At 39.8% G+C, this 25,166-nt stretch overlaps 2 pseudogenes; both read left to right on the top strand.

The window, feature by feature from the left end:
- Positions 1-35, top strand: part of LOC138206860 (U4 spliceosomal RNA) — a 118-nt pseudogene extending 83 nt beyond the window's left edge.
- Positions 36-2,429: 2,394 nt separating this feature from the next.
- On the top strand, positions 2,430-2,547 carry LOC138206805 (U4 spliceosomal RNA; annotated as a pseudogene).
- Positions 2,548-25,166: the final 22,619 nt, after the last annotated feature.

Raw genomic sequence — 25,166 nt, 5'->3', positions numbered from 1 at the left:
TTAGTATTGGCAATTTTTATCAGTCTCTATAGAGACTCATTATATTGTGAAAAATAATAACAATTATTTAAACTTGAATTGAATTAAGTTGATATGTATACATTGTCATGATTGCAATAAACAATATATAAATAGTCATGTTTGCAGTAAGCACTAGTGATGGTGAGATGAAGCCTCATGAGGCATCGAACCACTTCAGCCAATTGGTTCGAGAAAGGGTTCATTTCTCTAAGCTTCATGTGCACACGAAACCACCTACTGGCCAAGTGTATAATCACAGGCAGCTGTATCTGAACCACATGTGATGCATTGAATTTTTGTGTCTGTTATGGCTGTTGGGAATGACTATGAATTACAAAAATGTATGACCAAATAATTTCTGTACATAAATTATCACATATGTGCATAATAAAATATTTTTTTAATGTATTCTGTGTGTGTAAATTTTCCCAAAATGGTAGTATCATATGATATGGCAGGTTGTGTAATAATGTTTTTCTGTCACTTTAGGAAAATGGCATGGGCTTAAGCAGGCAGAGGACAGTGAAAGTGCTTGTGGAACTAGCAAGAGGGGACTGAATATGCTTGTGTAACTTGGACAATGATGTACAGGACAGGGGACATTTTATTCATTTTTATTCAGAAATAACAGTTTCTCAACAGTTTTTGGTTTTGTGGATGTCCACATGTCAGAAGTAAGGCTAACAGCAGCCACCTTTTCCACTTTAGCCTTAGCCTTCTCCTTAGCTGACTCATACTTGGCCTCCACCATGGCCTTCAGAGCCTAAAGGAAAAAATATATAGTGCTGAACTGTGAGACACAATAAAGTACTCATTTGTTTCATGCATGCACCCATACATACCTGCCTTGTAGGGAGAACATAATTAGGATCCCGTTTGGACACAAATGCCCTGAATCCAACATCATCCACAATACTGAAGGGCTGTGTGTCCTTCACTATCATGGAGACGAGGGCTTCATGCAGCTCTTGTTTTCTGGTGGCTGGTTAAAAGAGAATAAATACAGTGTCTGTTACCTGTCTTTATTTGCACAATAAACAAAAGTGAACAGGGAAAAATTGTGATGGTGCATTTGTAATATTGTAATGACTTACCTTGGCTGGGTGAAGCTCCAGTTTCCTCCTTATTCTCATGCAAGGCACGGTAACGCTTCAGCATGGATGAGGTGTTGTTATTGTACCCCAACTCCTTGGAGCACAATAAACACCTCACCTTTGAATAAAATAAGAAACTGTGAAAAATACAGTTCTTGATAAGCAAACCTAATGTGTCTGAAATAGAGTTAGATTTAGCTTACCTTATTAGGAGTTATCAAATCAAAGTGTTCCCACACAGGGGAAATCCTCCTCTTCCTATCTGGCTCCATCTTATCACCTATCCTTCTCTCCTCACTCTCCTAAATCTCCAAACTATATCTCTCTCTCTCTCTCTCTAACTTCTCGAAACTATCCAAACTCTCAACTGACCGCAACTCTCCACCAACAACCCACATTTTGAACGGAGCCTGAGGGGTCTATATTGCTGTCAAACCTCCCGGCAAAATCTGAACCACTTCCCGAAGCAGTCACGTGGTACAGCCGGGCAGCGAGGCTTCGGATGTCATCATTTTTTGGCTCCTCCCTTAAATGAAGCAAGCCTCGACACACGCTTCGAGGAAACGCCCCCTCCATTACTCGACACACGCTTCGAAGCGTCGGCACATCTCGTAACATCACTAGTAAGCACTATATATTGTTATGATTGAAGTAAACACTATATATTGTTATGATTTCAGATAACTCATATATATATATATATATATATATACATATAGAGAGAGAGGGTAGAGAGAGAGAGTCTTGTTTACACCACCACTAGATGGTGTTAGCCTGCTGTATTATTTTAAAGTCTGCTGTGGTGTACTTCATAGGCTTTAGAGAAAGACAAAGTTTGGCCCATAAATGTTGTCAGGAGCTTAACAATAAAAGATGCTTTCATATTTCAGCACAATTCTACTTTCAAATGCAGTCAGATCATTTCCTGATCATCACAACCAAGGTAATTAATTCATCCGTTTTTTTTCTTTCAAATATTTGTCTCCTTACTGTTAATGTTGGACAGCCACTTGGAGTTTAAGTTTTGGACTCTTTATTTCGCAGCTAAAACAACTGCCAGCCTTTTCGTCCTGACTCTTACATCTTACCATACTTTTGAGATATACATACTCTGAGAACTTGAGTTTCATCTCGAGTTTGAGATTGGATTCATGGACATTTTTGTAATCAAGATGTCAAGATGTAGTTTTCCTGCTTCAACAGCAGGGGGCAGTACTTATCTCATGGCAATGTTGAAACCACACCCACAATGAAAACCCTAAGTGAGAGCTGTAGGGACCAGAGACACTTCCCTGTCGTTTCCACTGTTGATTTATCTTTGCACATTGGCAATATCATAGCTGATGAAGTTATTCCGATGCTTGATTAATGCTAGTCCAAACCTTCAAACTAATTTGTTAGTATTGGCAAATTTTATCAGTCTGTAAGTAGACTCATTATATTGTTAAAAAATAATAAACATTTAAACTTGAATTGAATTAAGTTGATATGTATACATTGTCATGATTGCAATAAACAATATATAAATAGTCATGTTTGCAGTAAGCACTATATATTGTTATGATTGCAGTAAACACTTTATATTGTTATGATTTCAGGAAACTCTTCTGCTTCAACAGCAGGGGGCAGTACCTATCGCGTATACCTATTTATGGCAATGTTTAAACCACACCCACAATTAAAACCCTAAGTGAGAGCTGTAGGGACCAGAGACACTTCCCTGTCGTTTCCAACATTGAGTTGTCTTTGCACATTGGCAATATTTTAGCCTATGAAGTTTAAATTTGCTTTAATTAATTCTAGTCCAAACCTTCAATTCAATTTCCTGTCTTGACAACTTTAAATATAGTCAGAAAAGGCAATTTTTGGTGGTCACCAAGGAGACTGATTCATGTTTAACTAGTACTTTATTGAGATGTTAGACTTTGACTTGGAAGTATCAGCAAAAACTTTATATATTGTCATGTTTGCAGTTAAACATTATATATTTTGATATAAGTGAAACAAAACAAGAGGACTGGCAAAGATGGGAGTTGGGGACTGGGCTACATTGAAGAAAACATAATAGTGGTCAGATGTGAGGTTTAGGTGGGTTTTCTCCAGTTCTTTTGAAGAGTCAAAATATTTTTTTATTCATCCCACATTCTTTTTTTGGGGCTATATTTCTTCTTCCTGCACCTGCTCCTTTAATTTCTTGAGGCTGTCGATCATCTCATCAGTAGAAATCTATTTCTTCTTCTCTTCCTCCTGTTGGGCCTCCTTCATGTTGCTTATATTTTGAAGGATGTTTGACTCCTCCTGGTTACACTGGGCTGTTTCTTCTGTTTCTTTTTCCAGGTCCTCCTGTGCTTTGATTCCTGCCACTTTCAGAATGGCTGCTCAGGCAGGAGATAGGATGTGTCCTCCACCCACTGATGTCTTTGGTCCTCTAGCATACTTTGATCTTTGGCCAGAGCAGCATTAACTTTGGAGGTTTTCTCCACCTGCTGTGAAAGGTAAGTTTCGGCCTCATTTTCCTCTTCTGCTCTGAGAGCTTCTTGCAGTTGTTGAATTTTTTGTCATCTTTTGCATCCTCCCCTTTTTGAAGAGCTCCACACACAGGCCAGTTATCTCTTGCTTTGCCTCCTCTTTTTGAATTTTGAGCTTTTCTTTTAAGTGCTTAACCTCATTTAGTAAGGCAGCATTTTCTCACTCCAGCCCAGAGATCTTTTTGTCTTTAACTCCCAAGTTCTGTGATGAAACTCTACTTGGACATCTGAAGTAAACCCTTTTGGCTCTTATTAAACCCAGCAGTGGTTATCTTTCTTGTGTTGGTACACAGCAGTTTGAGAATTGGATGTTCTTTAGCCGGTGCAAACTGCAGTTTGGGCACTGTGACGGGTAACACTGTGCGGGGTTTGTTGTTGGTTGCAGTTTGGGTGCTGCTGCAGGCTGGAGTTTGACATCCGTTTCAGTATGAGCAGGTTTAACTGCAGGCCGTCATTTGGTCTTCACGTCAGGCTGCTCTGTGTTTGGCAAAATTAAACCAAAGTTGACTCAAAGAGATGTCATTTTGTCAGTCTTTTGAGTTTTGACTCCCTTGAAAGTCTTTCTCATCAAGTGTCGTTCTGGAATTAAGATCACCCGCCTCCTGGAGGTTTGATGTAGTTTTCCAGGAGTTGACTGGTGGAGGCAACTCCTTTTGGTCTGCTTGGCAGGTTGCTTTCTTGACATCCATCTTTTGTTCGAGGCAGGCTGCCTTCACAGACAGTTATTGTCACTCCTTCACAGCTGCTGTGCTGAGTTTGGTTAGTACCTGCGAGGAGAGACAAAATCAGAGTGTAGATGTCAAAACATCAACAGTGTAACAGCCTTGAACAGAGAATAAAGAGGTTTAGTTTTGCCTTCGAGAAAGAGGTTGAAACAGTAAACTTGTTCACCTACTCACTAGGGTCCTTTATTGAAGATAACATGGAACAGGGGGACAACTGTTTGATCAATGAAACAGTCCAACTGGTTGACAAGAACTTCTTTGACCATCCTATGTACTGAAATAAACACCATCCTCTATCTGCCCCTCTTCAAGCTGAACACAGGGCCGTACTCCTGAGCCAGCTGCATTCATAAGTGACTTATCATCATTTAAAAGGCTTTGGTATTCTTGCAGAACTGAATACAGTTTTTGTCTGAAGAGTTGTACAATGACTTAAACACCTCATTAACAAGGGCAAAGTTTGGAGTAGCCAAATCCTCATTGAAACCACTGCTACAAATGGTCGAGCTTAGTTGTCCTTATAATACTGACGGTTTCACCTTGTGAATTCTGTTCTCTGGTGCTGATTTTTCTTTTCCTGTCGATGTTGGTTTGTAAACAATTTTAGAAAACGAGTTGCTAAAGTTATTATTTGTAGTGCTTGATGACAGTAGGGCAATGTTCTTTTTTGTCTGTGAGGTAAATTGCCCTGTGGATATGAAAGATCTGCTCTAAGCTTCCTCTCTCTGTTCTTGGGAAACAGTGTGAATTAATAATAGAAAGTATCCACATTGTGATGCAGTGTACGTGCCAGAACAGCAGGGGGCAGTATATAGTCATGGTGAATGGGAGGAGAAACTGGACTGTGAAGTACAAGAACCTACAATTGTTTCTGTTTTAGGTATTTAAACAAAAGGACATTTATTTTGTTCGTTTGTTGTGCCGTGTCACGACAGAGCACTTGATTGAATTCAATTAAATTCAAATAGCACCAGATCACAACACAAATCAGGAGACTGTTACTTGTGATTTGAGATTGTCTTTCTAAAGTGAAATGAAATGTTGTGTATTCATGTTTTTGCACCCTGTAGAGAGTCGTGATTGTAGTGATCTCTGATTAGAAGAAGGGTTTTAAGCAGTCACAGGGGTGGAGGTTGTAATCAGGGCGTTGTCTCATTTGGCAGACGAGCTCAAGGCCACTCGTCACCCTGTAAACACTTCTGTCATGTGAATGCAAATAATTCTCTTGCATTCTCACGCTGTCCATACTGTGATGGAGTTTACTTCTTTTTTTTTTTTTTCAACCTACCTTCTAAATTGTAGCTCCCATTCACAAAATAGTAGATTTAGCTTTAGCAAAAATAGAGTGCTTACCAATCAGATCAGACCATTTAAACATGTTTTATTATTCAGACATGTTTTTGAGCCATCACTCATTAGTCTGGGTTTTATTTCTGCACTATAATTAATCCAGGGTTCATATATTTTGTAATGTGATTATTATAATCCCGCTGCTTGTAATGTATCCCTCCCCAAGTCTGGTAATCAGATTGTGGAAAAAAAAATTATAATGCTTTTAGACAAATGGAGCATTTGGTTGTCTTCATCAAAGGTGAAGCTAAGGCTTTGAAGACTGATTCATATTTACATATATTACTCAAGACGGCTTTTGCATTTAATCTTCACTCAGTCTGACCCATGAAGCACTTGCTTTTACCGTCTATTATGCACATCCACTGAGCATTGATCAGGCCGCACTAAATGGAGCGTCGTGGCTGATGTTGCCTGTGTGTGGTCCTCTTGACCTGCATATGACCGAATCTTTGTTTCATGTAATTTTGGTCTCAGACAAATGATGCGAGATAAGCTGCGGACGTTCATTGCGCACTTGAAATCTCTCAAACTCTGATCTTTTAGATTTCTCTGACACTCATCTGTCGGAAATGAAATGAAAGATATGGCTTTGTTCTATGTAAGCATCCGCTGGAGACATGCCAAACATAAACAAATAAATTGCTCAACACCACTAGGACTAGTTCCTAGGTTACCATGTGACAGCACTGACAATTGCTATGGAAACCAGTGTATCCCCCCACCTCCCTCTCTCTCTCTCTCGCTCACTCTCTCTCTCTCTCTTACTGTCTCTGTCGCTCTCAGGTCTTTTATGAAATGTGAGAATATTCCCTTTCTTGTAAAGTGGTTCCACCTTCCACCTGGACGGTTGTGGAGGAAAACACCGTCCCGTCACAGAAAGTAATTCCCCTTCACACTCTGTACAAGATGTAGAATAAATTCAGACAGAAAAATGCTGGACATTAGGGGGGGAAAAAAATTGTTAATAAAAACATGTCAAAGGTAGAGTTTGCAAAGCTTTCTGAAATATTAACCCTCCTGTATTACCATGCTATTAAATGCCCTGCTTTCATGCTTTTCTTCCAACTAGCATAATATGAAAGCTGTAATTAGCATGAACTCCCTTACAAATTAAGACATTTTTCAAGATCACAGCAAACAAAAACTAGCTTGAATCATTTTCCTCAGATCTTTTGTGCAGCCAGCTAATTTGCAACCTGCTTTGCAGCAGGTCTTTTGTTTTGATCCCATTTGTCACAAATCCAGTTACAACTCCATGCTCCAAATGGAAAACCCAAGCTTCCCTTCAAAGAGTGAGACATCACAGCGTATTCTATTTAAAAAGCAGGTGCAAATCTAAAAGAGATGCTTTGATTCACGGCCAATTATGGACATCCTTGTTGCTTCACCTTTTGTGCGAGTACTCTTCCTCTTTCCTCTGAGCCCAGCCCCTTATTCTTGGTAGATAACCAGAAATGTAGAGATCACACGAATGAACGGAAACCTCAAAAGTTATCAAGTTATTCAACACACCCAATTAAACTTGTTCCAATCCTCGAATGCCATCTCCCTCTTAATCGCTACGTGGTGTACAAGGGGTTGCCCCCAATTAGTTGCCTCCTGTGACACTCTGACACGGAAAGCGGCTATCGTGATTGTATTTCAGCTTCAATTACTTGAAAACCCTTCAGGCAGGGGTGACTGGTCTCCACTCTTTATTCATCTTTCTCTCTCTGTTTTCCCTTCTTTTGATTTGGAGGGAGTGTCAAAAGGTAGTCCAGCACGTTTAGGAATAAAGGAACCATAAACTGTAACAATTATAGTCATGCTGTGCAATCATTAGCAGTTCTGGGCAGATGAAGAAGAACCTGCATCTAAGTCCTGTTATGCAGTATTGCAGTTTGCAATGTTTTAAATAGTGCTGAATTTAGTGAGATTCATTTCTTCTCCATCATAGTTTTCAGATATTACCTCTGTTTTTTCAAAAATGTTTTTGAAATGATTTTTTGATTTTTTTGTTTTTTGTTGAAGGCATTTTAAAAATATGAAAAGAAAAAAAAGAAAAAAAAAGTCGATTAGTATATATATTATTCTCCTTTAATTCCCCTGTTTTTACTGGTGTCCCGTTGTAATGGTTACTTCCATCAGAAGGTGGTGTTAATGCACCTAAATACTGTCTACCAGCCGCCATTAAACAATAAGAATAATAATATGCTGCTATCAGGCTCCGGAGCTTTGCAGATGAAACTGTACCAGTAATAGATACACAGAAACATGTAAAGACGACGACATCTGCCAGAAACGTCTGTGGAACTCCTTCAAAAAAATAAATGATGAGGTGCTGTCAAACTCTGTAAGTAAAGCTACCATATAACTCTACCACAAGTAAGCACCGACATTAGAGTGACGCACCGATCAGACGGCCCATCCACTGGTCAATAATACATTTCAAGCAAAGTGAGTTTGATGTTGGACTTGCAACTCAAACAACGATCTCAAAGATGAAAGTAATGACAAGCTTTTCATCAGCTCTGTCCAAGGCAAGGGATAGCATTAAGATGTCATAGTAACAGTTGATTTCACGACAATAATGAAACAAGTTACAATATATGTAATGCTAAATTATGAACCAGTGTACAGCCTTTACATTCCAGACACTCTTCATTGTCCAATCCTCAGATGCCCAGAGTTTCATTCCTTATTATGTGTAAAACTAGGCTAATCCTTCTAATTAGCTCAGTTAGCTGACAATGAATAGCCACACACTATAACTGCAATGTAACTGGGATGTCTGTAAAAGAACAGTTCAAACTCATGTTGTTTAAGACTTCTACTATTGTGCTGTTGAAGGTTGTTTGAAATGAAAGACATCAATGGTAGTTCATACATTTTGTAGGTTTGTATCGTATTTGCTTGATTTGAGATGTGAAGTCAGTGTGTAAAGTAGTGGAGTGCTGATCGTTTATTCACATGTCAGCGTGTTGGCTGTCAGCAAAGGGAGCCCCAGCTCCTTCAGACTATTAGGAGCAGAGCTCTGGTAGCCCCCGATAGCCTGCGGCTCTCAGAAATAGCTTTTTAAAAGGTACCAGTCTCCCCTGTTTCCTCAGGATTCAGGTGCTTTTAATTGGATTTCTTTGACAGGATTATTGCCTGCTCTCAGGCCAAACTTGGATTGTGTGCAGTTTGAACAAGGGTGGCCATTTTTATCATGAGTAAACTTCACAAATGTTTTTCTTTTGATTGAAAATTACATTGTGGCCAACTGTTGACCCCCATCCACTCACCCACTCACCCACACTAGCCAATAGTGCAATTCCATGTAATCATCTTTGAAGCCTAGAGAGACTTTATTAAGCTTTACAATGTGAGTCATCAAGTCATATACAGTGCATCCGGAAAGTACTCACAGTGCTTCACTTTTTCCACATTATGTTACAGCCTTATTCCAAAATGGATTAAAGTCATTTTTTCCCTCAAAATTCTACACACAATATCCCATAATGATAATGATTTTTTTTTACATTTTTGCAAATCTATTAAAAATAAAAAAATAAAAAATCACATGTACATAAGTATTCACAGCCTTTGCCATGACACTCAAAATTGAGCTCAGGTGCATCCTGTTTCCACTGATCATCCTTGAGATGTTTCTACAACTTGATTGGAGTCCACCTGTTGTAAATTCAGTTGATTGGACATGGTTTGGAAAGACACACAGTCTATATAAGGTCCCACAGTGGACAGTGCATGTCAGAGCACAAACCAAGCCATGAAGTCCAAGGAATTGTCTGTAGACCTCTGAGACAGGATTGTATCGAGACACAGATCTGGGAAGGGTACAGAAAAATGTCTGCAGCGTTGAAGGTCCCAATGAGCACAGTGGCCTCCATCATCTGTAAATGGAAGAAGTTTGGAACCACCAGGACTCTTCCTAGAGTTCGCCGCCCAGCCAAACTGAGCGACCGGGGGAGAAGGACCTTAGTCAGGGAGGTGACCAAGAACCTGATGGTCACTCTGACAGAGCTCCAACGTTGCTCTGTGAAGAGAGGAGAACCTTCCAGAAGGACAACCATCTCTGCAGCACTCCACCAAGCAGGCCTGTATGGGAGAGTGGCCAGACAGAGGCCACTCCTCAGTAAAAGGCACATGACAGCCCACCTGGAGTTTACCAAAAGGCACCTGAAGGACTGTCAGACCATGAGAAACTAAATTCTCTGGTCTGATGAAACAAAGATTGAACTCTTTGGCCTGAATGCCAAGCGTCATGTCTGGAGGAAACCAGGCACCGCTCATCACCTGGCCAATACCATCCCTACAGTGAAGCATGGTGGTGGCAGCATCATGCTGTGGGGATGTTTTTCAGTGGCAGGAACTGGGAGACTAGTCAGGATGGAGGGAAAGATGAATGCAGCGATGTACAGAGACATCCTTGATGAAAACCTGTTACAGAGCGCTCTGGACCTCAGACTGGGGTGAAGGTTCATCTTCCAACAGGACAACGACACAGCCAAGATAACAAAGGAGTGGCTTCAGGACAACTCTGTGAATGTCTTTGAGAGGCCCAGGCAGAGCCCAGACTTGAACCCGTTTGAACATCTCTGGAGAGATCTGAAAATGGCTGTGCACCGACGCTCCCCATCCAACCTGATGGAGCTTGAGAGGTCCTGCAAAGAAGAATGGGAGAAACTGCCCAAAAATAGTTGTGCCAAGCTTGTAGCATCATACTCAAAAAGACTTGAGGCTGTAATTGCTGCCAAAGGTGCTTCAACAAAGTATTGAGCAAAGGCTGTGAATACTTATGTACGTGTTATATTTTCGTTCTATTATTTTCACTTTGTCATTATGGGGTTTTTTAGGGAAAAAAATGAATTTAATCCATTTTGGAATAAGGCTGTAACGTAACAAAATGTGGAAAAAGTGAATCTCTGTGAATACTTTCCGGATGCACTGTACACGTATGTGTTGATGTAATAACATAATATGGGAGAAATTAAAGACCCAGCACTGCAGAATATTGCAATCATTCTGAACGACCTTCATTAGGGGTTGAACCAAAATCCCCAATGTGTAGACAGTATAAAAGCCTTTAATTCCATGGACCAGCCCTTCCAAGGTATTCTGACCTCCTTAAATGAAACGGAATTCAGGGAGAGCATGTACTGAGGGCAATGAGTTCTTCCAGCCAGCCCTGTAATCCCTCAGAAAATGGCTCTTTTAAAACCCTATTATTACAGCAAAGCAGGTCCAAGCCTGGTCAAAGCAATTAGGCAAAGGAAATGAGCAACATTTCTTTGTCTAAATGGCACATGAACTGATAAAGACAAAGAATAAGATCTTATCAAGCGAATTTGATTGTTTTGTTTAATATAATTTAGATTAATTGTGCTACGCAACTTGGCACCCGTTAAAGAGAGAAGAGGCATCTACAAGGACAATTGATATGTACAAAGTAAGTTATTGTCCTCACTTTGTGATTTCATTTTCAAACTGTGTGTATTATGGCTCAGAAGAAAAATGTGCTCTTGAAATGAAGGCAGATTTGAGTTGGCAGACTAACAAGGGAAGTCTGCTGAGAGGTGGGGTTCCAGTTTAAATGGTTCAGAAAATTTTCTTTTAGAAAGATTTATGACATTTCTTATCCCAGAGAAATTCAAGTCAGTTGTAATGCTCCTACCTTAGCCAGTTTGAACACCCAGAAAAGTGATAATATTAAAAAAGCACAGCAAGTTCACTCACTATATAGTTTAATTAGATCTTTGTTAAACACGTGAACATTTTGCCTGTTTATGTAAGAACACCATCTGAAATCAGGCTAAAAGGCCTGATGAAGTAACTCTACAACAATATGGTCACACTGTTTATAGATATATGAATTATGTACAGAACTTGAGGGCCTTTTATACAGTAAGTGCTCGGTATTTGATGTTATTCTGTCACACTACTGCTGAGATGCTTTACAACTAAGGGATAGCGAAGTATGAGGTGAGACAGAGGCTACTTTTCTCGAGGCTCAGCTGGGAAATTTTAACAAGGTGCCGGATTTTGAGGTTGGGACATCAGGTGAGAGTTTATTAAGGCACTACTTCTGACTCCACCGTGTCACGCCCCTCACGCTGTGTCTCATCTGTTCTTGCCCTGCCACTTGTTATAGCCAGCTAAAAATGGGCTGTGGTGTTGCATGCACTAATCAAACACCATACGTTTTTTTTTTCCGGAACACTAGGGTGTTGAACCAGTTGAAGTGTGAGGGCCTTACCCTGCAAACTCCAAAAGAATTAAGGGTGAAAAACTTCTGAATTCAGGTGAACTTTTACTTCAGTGTGAGTCATAATTATTACAGCTGTTGAAGTAAGAGGGAAAAGTTCATGACAAATTAAAGCTCACGCGCTCTGCTGACCTGGATTTTTTTAAATTTAATTTTTTTTTTTTTTTTTTTTTTATAGCCATGCTTGCGGTATGAGATGCAGATCAGCCAGTCAATAAACTGCTTTGGTTCAGACTGAAATATTTCAAAACTGTTGGCTGGCTTGCCATAACGTTTTGTGCAAACATTCATGCTCCTCAGAGGATGAAGCCGTCTAACTTTTGTCATCCGCTGGGTTGGCATTTGCAGTTGTGAGTAAAATGTCTGAGATGGATTACCATGACGTTACAGTACAGACATTTATGTCCCTAAGTATTGCTAAATATTACATAAAACTTACTTAAAAACGACGTCATTGCCAACCAAAACTTCATTGGTAGCAAAGGAAGGAAATATGTTTCAAGAGACCTGATGTTCTTGCCAAAGACAACGTTGCTATTCCTGCCACCGGCGTGCCCACAGAGAGTGTTTTACACTGCGGGGTAAGTGGTTAACAGACAATTGGTGGCTTAGCCAACAATGTGCTTGTTTTCATTGACAAGAAATACACTCAAACATACAGTAGCAAGCAGGGCCTTCATAAAATCTAAATGTTGTCATTTTGTGTACTGTGTATGAATGTGCAAGAAGTCTGGATAATTACTGATGAAAGGAATGTGTTTAAATATTTGTTTGTGTTTTGGTCTATTTTATGCTGAGATTTTATTCCTTACTCAGATGGGTTAGTTTTCATGTAACCTTCTTACAAAGGGAGTGTTGCCATGACTCAGCTGAGTTTTTAAAGAAATACCAGTTTCAAGGATTTTTAAAAGAAATATATAAACACTCTCATCACCCTAACTAACCCATGTGTTGATCGCTGCAGGTTATTGCCGGATGAAAATCCGACACGAGGCTCCAACAGCAGAATACAATATTTAGTATTGATATAGACTGGATTTGGTTGTTGTTTTTAAAAGTCTGAAATTAGCAAGACAAGTGTTTCACTGTGCACACAGTTTCCCCCCTGCTTAATTTAATTTGTGTTAATTTTAGCACTTAATCCACTTTAACATTTATATGGTATGTATTATTCATAGTGAAGAAGAATGTTTAATATGGCATGTCAAGTAGATTCCTACTGATGTTGTGCTGGTTGCTCCCATGAAACATAATTAGAGCCATAGGAAGGGCAATTCATCTCTCCTTCCGTACAAATCAAATTTAGAGGTCATAATCATTTATGTTGCATTACTGGCAGTTAAATGGGTCTCCTAAGGGCCCAGTTGGTCTTGAGGAGGTGGCCATAGTTTTTGTTTTCAGATCACATGATCCAGAGGTACACTTGAGCCTGTTGCTCAGAGTAGTGTTTTTAGTTCTTTTTCGTAGGCCTTCATCATCTCGGTCACATTGAATTAGCACTCAGAGCAATAATGGAAAGGTTTCTCTTGTCTTGTTACTGGTCAGGAGACGATTTACTGTGGCAGAGAGCAGTGATCATGGCAGACAAAATGTTTGCAGTAGAAAAGGCTTTAATCGATGTCTGTTACTGAAAAGGAGAAGATTACTAAGTGTTTTCTCCCTGCCGACAACTTCCACCGACATCTGAAACTTGTCTGAGAAAACAAGCAGCCAAACTGACCAATCACTTCTTGTGGTCTCCATATGGCACCTTTGCCCCCTTTTAGCCCCACACTATATTCTCCCTCTATGAAGAGGCACATGTCAGCTATGACATCGCTGTGGGGGATACATGTAAGCACCAAAGTGACAGACAGATATAAATCTTCATTTAGGCTTTTGTTGCATTGTAAAATGTTTTGGGGTAAAAGGCTTTTTTTCCACTTTGACACTTGCACCATATATGGTAAGTTAACATGTCAGGGAAGCATATTAAAGGATTGAGTTTTTTTGTAGATATGTTATTTGTTTCAAGTAAACTCATGTAACTGCATTCTTCTTCTACACAAACACAGATGGAGTCCTCCCATCTCCCTCTGAAGGATGGAGGAGAATTGGTCCTGGAGTCACACCAAGTGAACTGTGGCGAAGATGCCGCTGCGCAACGAGGTTCCACCAAGTGTCCCCAGAAAGGAACCCCGCAACCACCTCCATGAACACCCCGATGTCAAGTCTGTCAGCCATTGGAGCAGGCCGCAGAAAGTGTTGGCGGACACAGGGTCATCTGGTTGGAAGCAAGGCCCAGAATAGAGCATGTTTTTGACCACAACAACCGTCTGGCAAGTACAACTGCTGGTCACTGCCAGACACAGCCTCTACCAGGGGAAGTCAGAAGACAGGGGCAAGGAGAGGCCCAGGCCGTGGTGGACTTGGGCGCCTCAGGAGACCTGCACCCCACCACCCTGGGGTAAAGGAGGTTAGCTGACAGAAATAAACATCTCCGCTAGATGCCGCCAAAAGCAGATTGTGTAAGACACCCTCAGGAGACAAAGGAGTGCTTGCTGCAGATTTTCTGATCGCCAGAGAGTGTAAAAGAAAAAGGAATCAAATTATCTAATTGTTGTATTGACGAGCCAAATCAAATTCAACAGACAGAATTCTGAGTCTGGTGCAGGCCTACATTGCAGTATCTTGATTGATAGCAGTAGATAAAACTCAAAGCCACTCTCAATAGTGGGCAAGCTCAAAGTGCACATACTGGTGTCACACACTGCACAGGTTACTTGGCCAGGTTGACACAATCTGCAAGAGGTCCTGCTGAACAAAATGAAATGTTTTTGAGGAATAATTAAATCTCAAGTAATTTCAAGATGTCAGGAACCAGTTCTGTCTGCAAATGGAAGGCTGCTTTTGCCCCCATAAAATTAGTTGAAAATAACACTCCATCGAAAGTCTCCTACTGGGTGCCATTTTACTCTGACAACTGACTCAGCATGTCATGATCTTTTGTTAAAGAAATAATCATTGTTATTGGTGTCAACTTGAACTGTGGGGGCTGAAGACCAATCAATGGAACTCTGTGGTTCTGACATTTGCTGTACAAAGCTCTTTAGTGTCAACACCACTAAGTCAGCTCTATCACAAAGTGGATCTATTGACGTATGAGGGATGTCAATGCAGGAACCAGGATGCAAGAACAAGGACTTAGCCAGGTTTATTATTGGTTTATTTCCTAACCTCCCACCTGTCCCTGTGCGAGAGGCAATTACTTCCCAAAGAGCAGGCTGATCTGGGTGTGCGTCCAGTTCTGGTAGGTCACAAACCCCCACACAGAAACCCGGGAGTGATGGAGCGTCAGTACATGGTCAACATCCATGACAAATCTCCTGTCAGACAGGTTCTCATTCCACCTGCTAAACACAGAAGGGAAAACATTATCTTGGAGGCAAGACTGCAGCATTTTAACACACAAACAGCCGGACTGGATCTGAAAGAACAGACCGAAAGGATCAGGGACTGAAATTGTGGCTCATAAAAGCCAGATGTTTTTCTAAAATGTTGAAAATGAAACCCCTCGATATACACTGAAATATATATATATATTATTTTCAACCAGTAAGTGTCAAGCATAAACAAAACTCATCTGAAGCTTATGTAACAAATGCTAGTGATGAGTAAACCCTATGGATGAAGTGAAACCCTTGCAGTTGGTGATAGTATGAACAGTAAAACATGCACACTGTGAAGCAACAACACCATCTGGCCATACTTCTGTTTGTACTGTACATTCATGATTCTGAATTTCTTTTGGATTCTGCTATAACAAAAACAACCAACATAAAGTCACTTTAATTTCACTTTCTTTATTACCTTAAATGTTTTCTACTTTCTGAGTTGATGTATATGATCATCGTGGTAACTACGTAGCTGTTAGATACTTGTATAATATAGTGAAGTCGTAACATTTCCTTCACTGGCTGTACTTAGTCCATCAGTTTATTCCGGTTATTTAATTAAAAAAGTGATTATATGTTAATTGCACAGCTTTAAACACAAATTAAACACAGAAGAAACTACTCAGGAGAGTCTGATTTACAGAGACAATTTAAGTTCAATCAGCGTCTTCAAAATGTTGTAACTTGAAAGCGAACACATCTAACAGGCAAACAAGGCAACGGAAATAAACTCAGTTCACATATTCTGTTTGAACACCTTTTTCTGTCTTTGGACACTTAGCAGAATAGATTTCAGATTTATTTATAGTCCTTTTAACACATAAGTGTGTCATTGTATTGTGACAAAGTTGGCAAAGGTAAATAGCACATGACTGTGTCCTTGGTTTAGATCTGGCCTGAAGCTTTTGTCATCTGTCACTTTCCTCTCTGTGCTGTGGATGACTGAATAAAAAGCAAGCAGCAACCCAAATGTCAAAGACGTGGAGTTGTGACTCAGAAAAAGGCAGCAATACGTTTTTTTTATGTTCAGGTTTGCTGAAAAGTGAGTCAGTAATACTCTTCATTACCATCAGCTACTGCTTGTGTGCTCTTGAGCAATGCTTTTTAGCCCTAAATCCAGAATTAATATGTTTTACATTTTATAGTACTGTCAAAGGTCTCTGCAGACCAAATTTGTTTTAGAACTGACACAGAGCAGCAGACTCTGTTGCAACTTTGTTGAGTTCTTCAAAAGAACTGAGCAACAAAAAAAAAAAACACTTCAAAAAGCTATGAGGTTGGTTATGAAATGTCTTTGACTTTGAGTGCAACATAGTCTGCTGCTCAGACTTTACATTCTTGTTTTCATCCGATTTCTCTTAGCTGTTCAAAATGATCACCAAAGACAGAATGTGTGTGAATGTGCACTGAATGTAACGTTGATGGACTGTACTGCCGTGACTTTGTGCTCCCACAAGCCTCCCTGCGCTCTGTCACCGCAGCACTACCCGATGAATGCAACAAACACGCTATCTTTCTTGTTCTTCTCTGCTCGTCAAACGATGCGAGTTTTGTGTCACCCCAAAGCTCAAATGAAACCTTTGCCACAGGCAGAGGCTAAGCCTGAGCTCTGAGGAAGAGGACAATGTGTGCGCAATCTGGAGACAGAGAGTTTCCCCTCTGTCACTTGTGTAAAAATGATTTAGCAATGTTAGCATTAAAAGCTATGGCCACTGTAGCTCGTACCAAACAGAGGAAGCTTTTGTCCCTGATCATGCTGTGACTGCTTCACCACTGTTTTACTGGTAGAAAAGTACTCTGTGTGGTTTGGTATGTAGTGACACAGTTACACTGAAGCACCTCTTCGCAGAATTCAAGAAATAGTATCAACATAAAAATATAGTTAACAACAATGTAGAGATCTAAAATGGCCCTTTTCAGAATATTGTATACTATGAGACTTTCCGTCCAGTATTTTGCTGAGTTCTTTTGTGACTGTTGTGATCAAAAAGGCTTGTTTTTGCCCTGGAGTTAGATTTGATTTTTTTGTGGTAAAATTATTTTTAATACTGCTGAAAAAGAAAGAAAAACAAATAAATAGCTGGACTAATTTAGTTCTCATCTTTAAAAAAAAAAAAAAAGTTAACTTAAAGAACCATGACCTTGAAGTTACAAAAAAAATGTTTTTATAAATGTGCCACAGCTTTACAAAACATTTCCCATGAACCCCGTCACTGCAGATTTCTCCTCCCGACCAGACTGTTGTTCTATTTTGATGATGAGGAGAGGTTGAAGAACCTTGCTGACTAAATGAGGAGTTATTTTTGTTGTTGAAGCAAGTTTTTCCTGAAAGGCTCACTTTGTGCTCAACGTCTTCAGCTTCTTTTGAGTATCTTTACTGCATAGAAATCATGGGAATTTCTGAAATGAGCAAACTTTCACAAATATTTGCATTAATAATTGCATGCATAGGAATTCCTGCAGGAGTTTGATTATAATTATAATTAAAGAAATGTTATAAGTGATTTGAGTTTGAGTACATTTGTTTTGGCCTGCTGTGATCAGAATCTATCGGTTTTAGTGAGCAGGACCGGAATCGAAGAGGTTAACAAGAAATCAGTCAACAAGACTTACAGCTTTGGATCAAATTGTGCAAAAAGCAATTTAACCAGAAGGAGATGAATCGTCTGGTATCGTGATAATATATATCTGAGTGATATCATGCCTTATATGTCAATATAAGCGTGAGCAGAGACAGGAAGGTTCCCATGATATACAGATAAGGAGACACGGGACTGTGCAGACCTTCAGCTTTAATATCCGAAGTGAAAGAGAAGCAGAAACAGGAGATTGGCTGCTGTGTCGATTAAGTCGTCGGCTCCTGCTTGAAAGCTTCCTCCAAATAGCAACCAGACACTTGATGATAGATAGACTGAGGAAGTGTAGAAAGTTGCTTCCACACAATCTGGATACCAGTCAAACATGGGTCCATGCTGCGACAACCGTGTTTAAAGTCATTGGGTGAGATAAATGGCCTCCTCCAGAGACAGATTGCTAACAGTTAAATTTAGAGTACATCACCTCCCAGTCACAGCCTCCCTGTAGCACAGCCAAAAAGTATGTTGCAATGTGTGATCACCTAACTCTCTGGGAGCCGCAGGAGCAATTATCTTTTCTGACTGAAGGAACTTTTACAGCAAACTTTATATATTTGTAACTCTGCCTGCAGTTTGGCTACAAGACCCAAGTTTTAGTTTGTGGGCAGCTTCTTACCCTCAAAAAGTTCCAGATGTAAGACTTGGCCTTGTGGTGTGTGCTAGGGTTAAATAGTGTTATGTTACCTATACTGGCAACTACTTCTACAGCACTGGGGGGGGGGGGGGGGGGGGGGGGGGGGGGGGGCAACATTTGTTATTTGGGATTGATGATGTCTACCAAACCGGCATTTAATGTCTATGGTGAAGCATCCTGATAGATGATGCAGCGTGAAGATTGAGTTTGGCCATTTGGGGGATTTTTTTTTCTTTATTCACAGCAAAAACCGAAGCTGTGAGCAATACTCAAGTCGAGCCAGGCTAGTTTGTCACATTACACACAAAAATGATCTCTACCAAAGCTGCTGTAGTACAGTTCTTGAAATGACGTGAAATCCAAACACAGAAAAGGAACGTCTGGCTTCTGTTTGATTCCTGACTTTAATTGCTGGGACTTTATAGTCAACGTGCCCTATAAGCTTCTCCAAGTACCAGTTCACTGATTCTAAATCTTCCCAAACAAAACCTCAACGATTTCCCAGCTCTATTCTTTCAACCTCCCTTCTGTTTGTTTTGGCTGCCATCCACACAGCCATCTGAGCCACCAGCTCATTGACTAAGACTGAGGCTGACTCCGTCAGCTTGTTGCCCAGAGTGGTTGTATGCCATCTATACCGACATGCACAAGCAGTCCAGCTCTAAAGGGTGGATGAATAATGGACGAGTGCAGTTCATAAGTTTTTCATCTCTTCAACCAATGTGCATGGAGCTGTCTCTCCTTTTTCCTGCCTATAACTCCCACATGAGGAGCCAATGTTTCCAAGGATGTGTTTACCTCGAGAGCGAGAAAGCAGAAATGCTTGTCATGACATCGCTCAGGAGTTACTGGTACAAAAGTTACTGTTAAAACAGTATTTCTTGAGATACTGCTTTGATTACAATTTATTTATATTGAAGACAATTCCTGTCGCAATGTTTCACAAATTCCAAAGCCAATGACTCTGGATTTAACAAGATCGAAAATACTGCTGTTGGGGAAGCAGGAAATGTGCCAATCGCAGTTGCTAAGAAACTGCTGAGATGTTGGTGTCGGACAGTGATAATTATACTACTGGAATGTGATCACTTGTGAATAATTTATCCAGCGTGTGATGGAGAGACGAGCACGGGGAAATGTTGCATCCCCCATACAGTATGTGTCAGAACCAATGCAAACACAGTGACGAGAAGTCTGCTAATGGAGCCTCTTGGAAGACATCCGGCATAGCCAAATGAAAGATAGCCTTGCCAGCGAGTGCGATATAAATAAGTGTTATAATGATTTTGGCTGGAGAAGTCCTCAGATGGAGAAGATGACAGAGTCTACATCAGGATTCGGTGGGAAACACTGCAGACAATGTAACAGCTTGTTACCACAATGAATACAACAGCTGTCACAACCTGCCAAGTGAGAATTGAATGGCTGCTCCATTTTGTTAAGCAACATATGAATTGCCTGTCTCCTTCAATATACATTCAGATTTACATTGCTTGCCATTTGTACAAGAGAATAAATTGAATTTCTGTTTTTAATGCTCCCCTTAGAAAAGGAAAGTTTGACCAGGGTCATTCATAAGAAATTTTCCACTGTGGTTGGTTGAGTCCTGAAAAGCTACAGTCATTTCAGTTGTTTCCACTGTGTGTGTTTCCACAGAGATAGTAGAAAATAAATTTCCCTTTTTTCCTAAATCTTTTGCCTGCCTGCCTGCTGCCCGCCCTAACAGACAGTCCCACATTCACAACCACTATGATTCACTGGGTAAAGGCGAGTAACAACAAAGTGCATGACTAAATATATAATAGAGCAATATCAAGTTAAAAATACCCCTGGTTATTACTATCTAGAGTTTAACACTCAAAATCTTAGAAATGTGTGTGTGCATATGATTAGATTTGGTTGACCATAACAAGTCAGCACTTGCCATCAGATTCTGATTCAAAATTTGCAGAATCCTGATCAGTCAAATTTTTTAGCTGAGCTTCACTTAGTTCAACTCAGTCAGAAAAGACCAGATAAAAATGAATCACAGAAATTTCTAGGGAAGTAACCAAAACTTAAGAAAACAGTGATTTCATGTCAGACCCAATTACGACTAAGAAAGTGCTTAAGACAATACGTTTCAGGGTAATTTTAAGTACATGAGAGGAAAGTTACAGAAAGTAACGGCCAAGTCTCCCATAGCCAGACTTCTCTCTATCGGGCTGAAGAAAGGTGTGCTGTCACCCACTTAAAGTATATCATTTGTGTATACGTTTGTATTTCTTTAGGCCAATTACAATTGTCTTTGGCAGCATGCAGCCCAGGATGCAGCAACAGTGCCCTTGCAAAATAATGCCGGGGGACTTCTTTTGGTTAAACATTTGCATGCGAGGGTGGACGAGCCCTGCCATTAAAATGACGAAATTGTCGCCAAACCGAAAAGAACAAGGGTAGCCTGCTTTACTGCATGATCTGAATCTTTGTTTCACACTTGCCATTTTCATTGAGTTGTTAGCTTGAAGGTTGTTGTTGTTTCTCACTGCAACAGGGATTTTGAAGTAACACGGAGCGAAAAAGGAGGAAAAGGTCACCTGAAATAGTCGACCAATTGCAAGCTTGTACCCATATTCTACATACTGATCGTCAGACGAATAGGGGCCCAGAGCAGTTTAATCCAACCACGCAGCCAGTCAATACATTTAAGTCATTAATATAACATTACTGGCAGGATAGCAACACAAAGACGTTGCACACTGATGTTGCTGGCCGTGTAAAAGTAGTTATAGCTGCATAAATGATCTCCTAATCACCACCCTGCATGTTGAGTTAGAGCGTTTGTTTTTCCAGCGGGTGTGTTTGAGGGAGATATGATATGACATGGATATCCTTTCAGACCGTTCTATATAGTGCCTGCCTACAACAGGCTCTCAAATGTCAGCACCAGGAACATATTAATTATTAATCTTTGTTAATGCGTGCAGCATGTTAATGTCAGTGAAGTGCACAAATGACTGCAGCAGTGTCCCACCACTTTTTAACCATGGCAAAGAACTGGAAACTGTTTGTGTTTGTAGAAATATAATTCTGACAGAGACACACTGTCGCTATTTTAACTCCCTCCAGAATCTTCTGTTCAAAGTCAATGAATTACAGGTAGTGCGGTGTGCCTGTCGTCTGTGAACACACTCCTCTCAGTCAGAGTGGACAAGTCTTACAGGCTGCAGCTTAGTTCACTGATGTGACACAACATGGACCTGCCCACTGGCCTCTCTCCTCTGCCACCCATCATTTTATTTTGATCTTGTATTCATCATGTCCTCCTAAATCTGCCCTGAACTTTAAGCCAATCAAAGCAGAGCAAATGGAATTTACTTGCAAAGTGATTACTTCAAAGGGCAGTCCTATCAGAGATGCATGAAAAGCAAAGCAGTAATCTTCTATGATGAGAAGGGGAGAATTATTGTCAGTTTCTCATCTGGGCTTCATATTTCCTGCTTGGTTATTGATTTTAAAATGAGAACACCTGTGTCTGTACCTTTATCTTGTTGGCCCTAAAAAAAAGTCTTTTTCTTTGCATTTCATTGTTGACATACCTTGTGATTGGATTGAGATGCTTTGCAACCCAGCTGATTTCACCTATGGAAAAATGGTAAAATTACAGCATCTCCCCTCGCTGTATATATTCATGACGTAAACATATTTCACTGTTTGTAAATGTCATAGATTAGATACTGAGAAGACTTTTGTGAACAGTGAAAAATAGATATTGAAAATAAGCACTTATTTACTCCAGGGAGTCTCCTTCAGATGTGCTGTAAACATTGGGATTGATGTAAAATTACAAATAGTGCTCTGTATATTTTTCATGCCTGTTTTGCCAATTATAAAATGAAATAACTGAGAATTTTATTTTATTTATTTTTTTTTTTTAAATTAAAAGAAAAACCGCAAAGGAAAAAAATTCAAATCTGAAGCAGCTAAGTAAAAATTAAGTTAATTTCCAATTGTCCATATTTCTTACAAATACACTATTTTAGCAATATAAATATTTACATTTAACTGGGAGAATTGGCAGTATGTATAAATTATATTATGATAGTGTATATTTTTCCACTGTTTTGAGATTGTTGCATGCAACTAACAAATAAACTACCGGATATTCTTCTCACATGAGGTAAAATATAGGTAAAGGACATTAAGTCTACAATGGGTTTAGTGTATGTCCTCTAAAATTTCAAGCATGTTCTTCCAGTAAGTAATTAGAAAAAGGCAGGACTAGAGTTATGTATTTGGTAACGATTTGCATGGCTGGGTTACCACCAATTTATTTTTCAACTTTATTGTAAACAAGTTGGTTGTTCAGTTGATAGACCACTTTGGTCCAGACTAAAGTATCTTATTTTACTAGACAGACTTCAAATCTGGGTGGGACTCTGGCACAGCACTAAACTGTTTTGAATCCTACTTGAAGGACCGACAATACTTTGTGTCTGTAGCTAATTACACATCAGAGCGGACTAAGATGACATGTGGTGTTCCCCAAGGTTCAATTCTGGGGCCTCTTCTGTTCAACATCTACATGCTTCCACTAGCTCAGATTATGGAAAGAAACAAAGTGTGTTATTGTAATTATGCAGATGACACACAAATCTACATAACTATATCACCAGGGGACTATAATCCCATACAAGGGTTGGGTAAATGCATTGAACAAATCAACAACTGGATGTGCCAGAATTTTCTTCAATTAAACAAAGATAAAACAGAAGTAATTGTTTTTGGGGCCAAGGACGAACAATTGAAAGTCAGCACTCAGCTTCAATCACTGATGTTAAAAACCACAAACCGAGACAGAAATCTAGGTGTAGTTATGGATTCAGACCTCAATCTGAACAGCCATATCAAGACAATTACAAAATCAGCCTACTATCACCTGAAAAATATATCAAAGATGAGAGGATTTATGTCTCAACAGGATTTGGAAAAACTTGTCCATGCATTAATCTTCAGTAGACTCGACCATTGTAACTGTGTGTTCACAGGTCTCTCTAAAAAGTCAATCAGAACACTGCAGCTGATTCAAAACGCTGCAGCTCGAGTCCTCACTAAGACCAAGAAACTGGATCACATCACTCCAGTTCTGAAGTCTTTACACTGGCTTCCTGTCCAACAAAGAATTGACTTTAAAATCCTGCTGTTGGTTTATAAAGCACTGAATGGTTTTGGGCCAAAACAAAATTTCTGATCTGCTGCAACTTGATGAACCATCCCGACCCCTCAGGTCGTCTGGGACGAGTCTCCTTTCTGTCCCCAGAGTCAGAACTAAACATGGAGAAGCAGCGTTCAGGTTTTCTGCTCCACATATCTGGAACAAACTCCCAGAAAGCTGCAGGTCTGCTGAGACTCTCAGCTGCTTCAACTCAAGATTGAAGACTTTTCTGTTTGCTGCTGCCTTTAATTGAACCAGATTCAAGGATGTTGATCAATTTCCTGCATTTCTGCATTTTATTACTGTATTTTATTCCTTAAACTGCTCTGCAACTTTTATTCTATTTTTTTTTTTTTTTTTAGCTTGTTTAATGTTTTAATGACTGTTTTTAAATGTCCTTTTCTTTTGTCTTATGTTTTGATGCTTTTAATGGTTTTATGTGAAGCACTTTGAATTGCCTTGTTGTTGAAATGTGCTGTACAAATAAACTTGCCTTGCCTTAAGAAAAATCTTAAGGATGACAATAACATTTTGTTTCGGAAGTTACAGTCCTGAGTGGATGAATCCTAATGACTTTAGTAATCTCCTGACTTACCCTTAAACTTTAAATTTAGCAACACCATCAAGTAAAAACAAAAGGGAATTTATCCAATATTATACTTTGTGACCAAATACTGGAGATGGATCATCATTTTCGCTGTTTCAAAGACTCATCAATTTTGTTTTAGAATCGAATAGTTTATGTGTCGATTGATTTGTCTTATTTCCCTTTTTTAACCTTTGTGTGGTAGTAATGCCTCAGTACTACCAGAAGGTGACAGTAATGTACCTCAAAACAGTTTGACAACTGCCATTAAACAACAGAAAGAGGAGAAGAAGAACACATTACTACCAGGCCCTGGTAAAATGTGTGTGGCGCTGTAAGATTAGACGCGACAGGACAAACAGTGGAAAACTACAAAGACAACTACAACCGTCAAAAACCTCTGCTTGGAACTAAAAAAAAAATATATAAAATGAGGTGCAGTTTTAACTCTGTCAGGTGAAGCCAGCATATAATAAGTCTAAGAAAGCTGTGCACAGTCATTTAAGAGTGAAGCATCGAGCAGAAGCTCCAGCTACAGATCAACAATCAGTGGCTAGCTTTGTCACCAGATGAAGTTCGTGTGATATTAGACCTGCAGAGCAAATCTCAAAGATGCCACCCAACGACATGCTTGTTGTCAACTTAGTCAAAGGCGAGAGTTTTCGAAGTTTGATGGTATTTGTTGAGCGAGTCTTAGTTGGTCTTAGTCAATGAGCTGGT

Source organism: Embiotoca jacksoni, unplaced genomic scaffold (genome assembly GCF_022577435.1).
Source record: "Embiotoca jacksoni isolate LCO1_2020_lvr unplaced genomic scaffold, fEmbJac1.0.p SCAF_3, whole genome shotgun sequence".
Lineage (NCBI taxonomy): Eukaryota > Metazoa > Chordata > Actinopteri > Embiotocidae > Embiotoca > Embiotoca jacksoni.
Note: the sequence above shows the minus strand (reverse complement) of the source record. Positions and strands in the feature narration are given on the sequence as shown.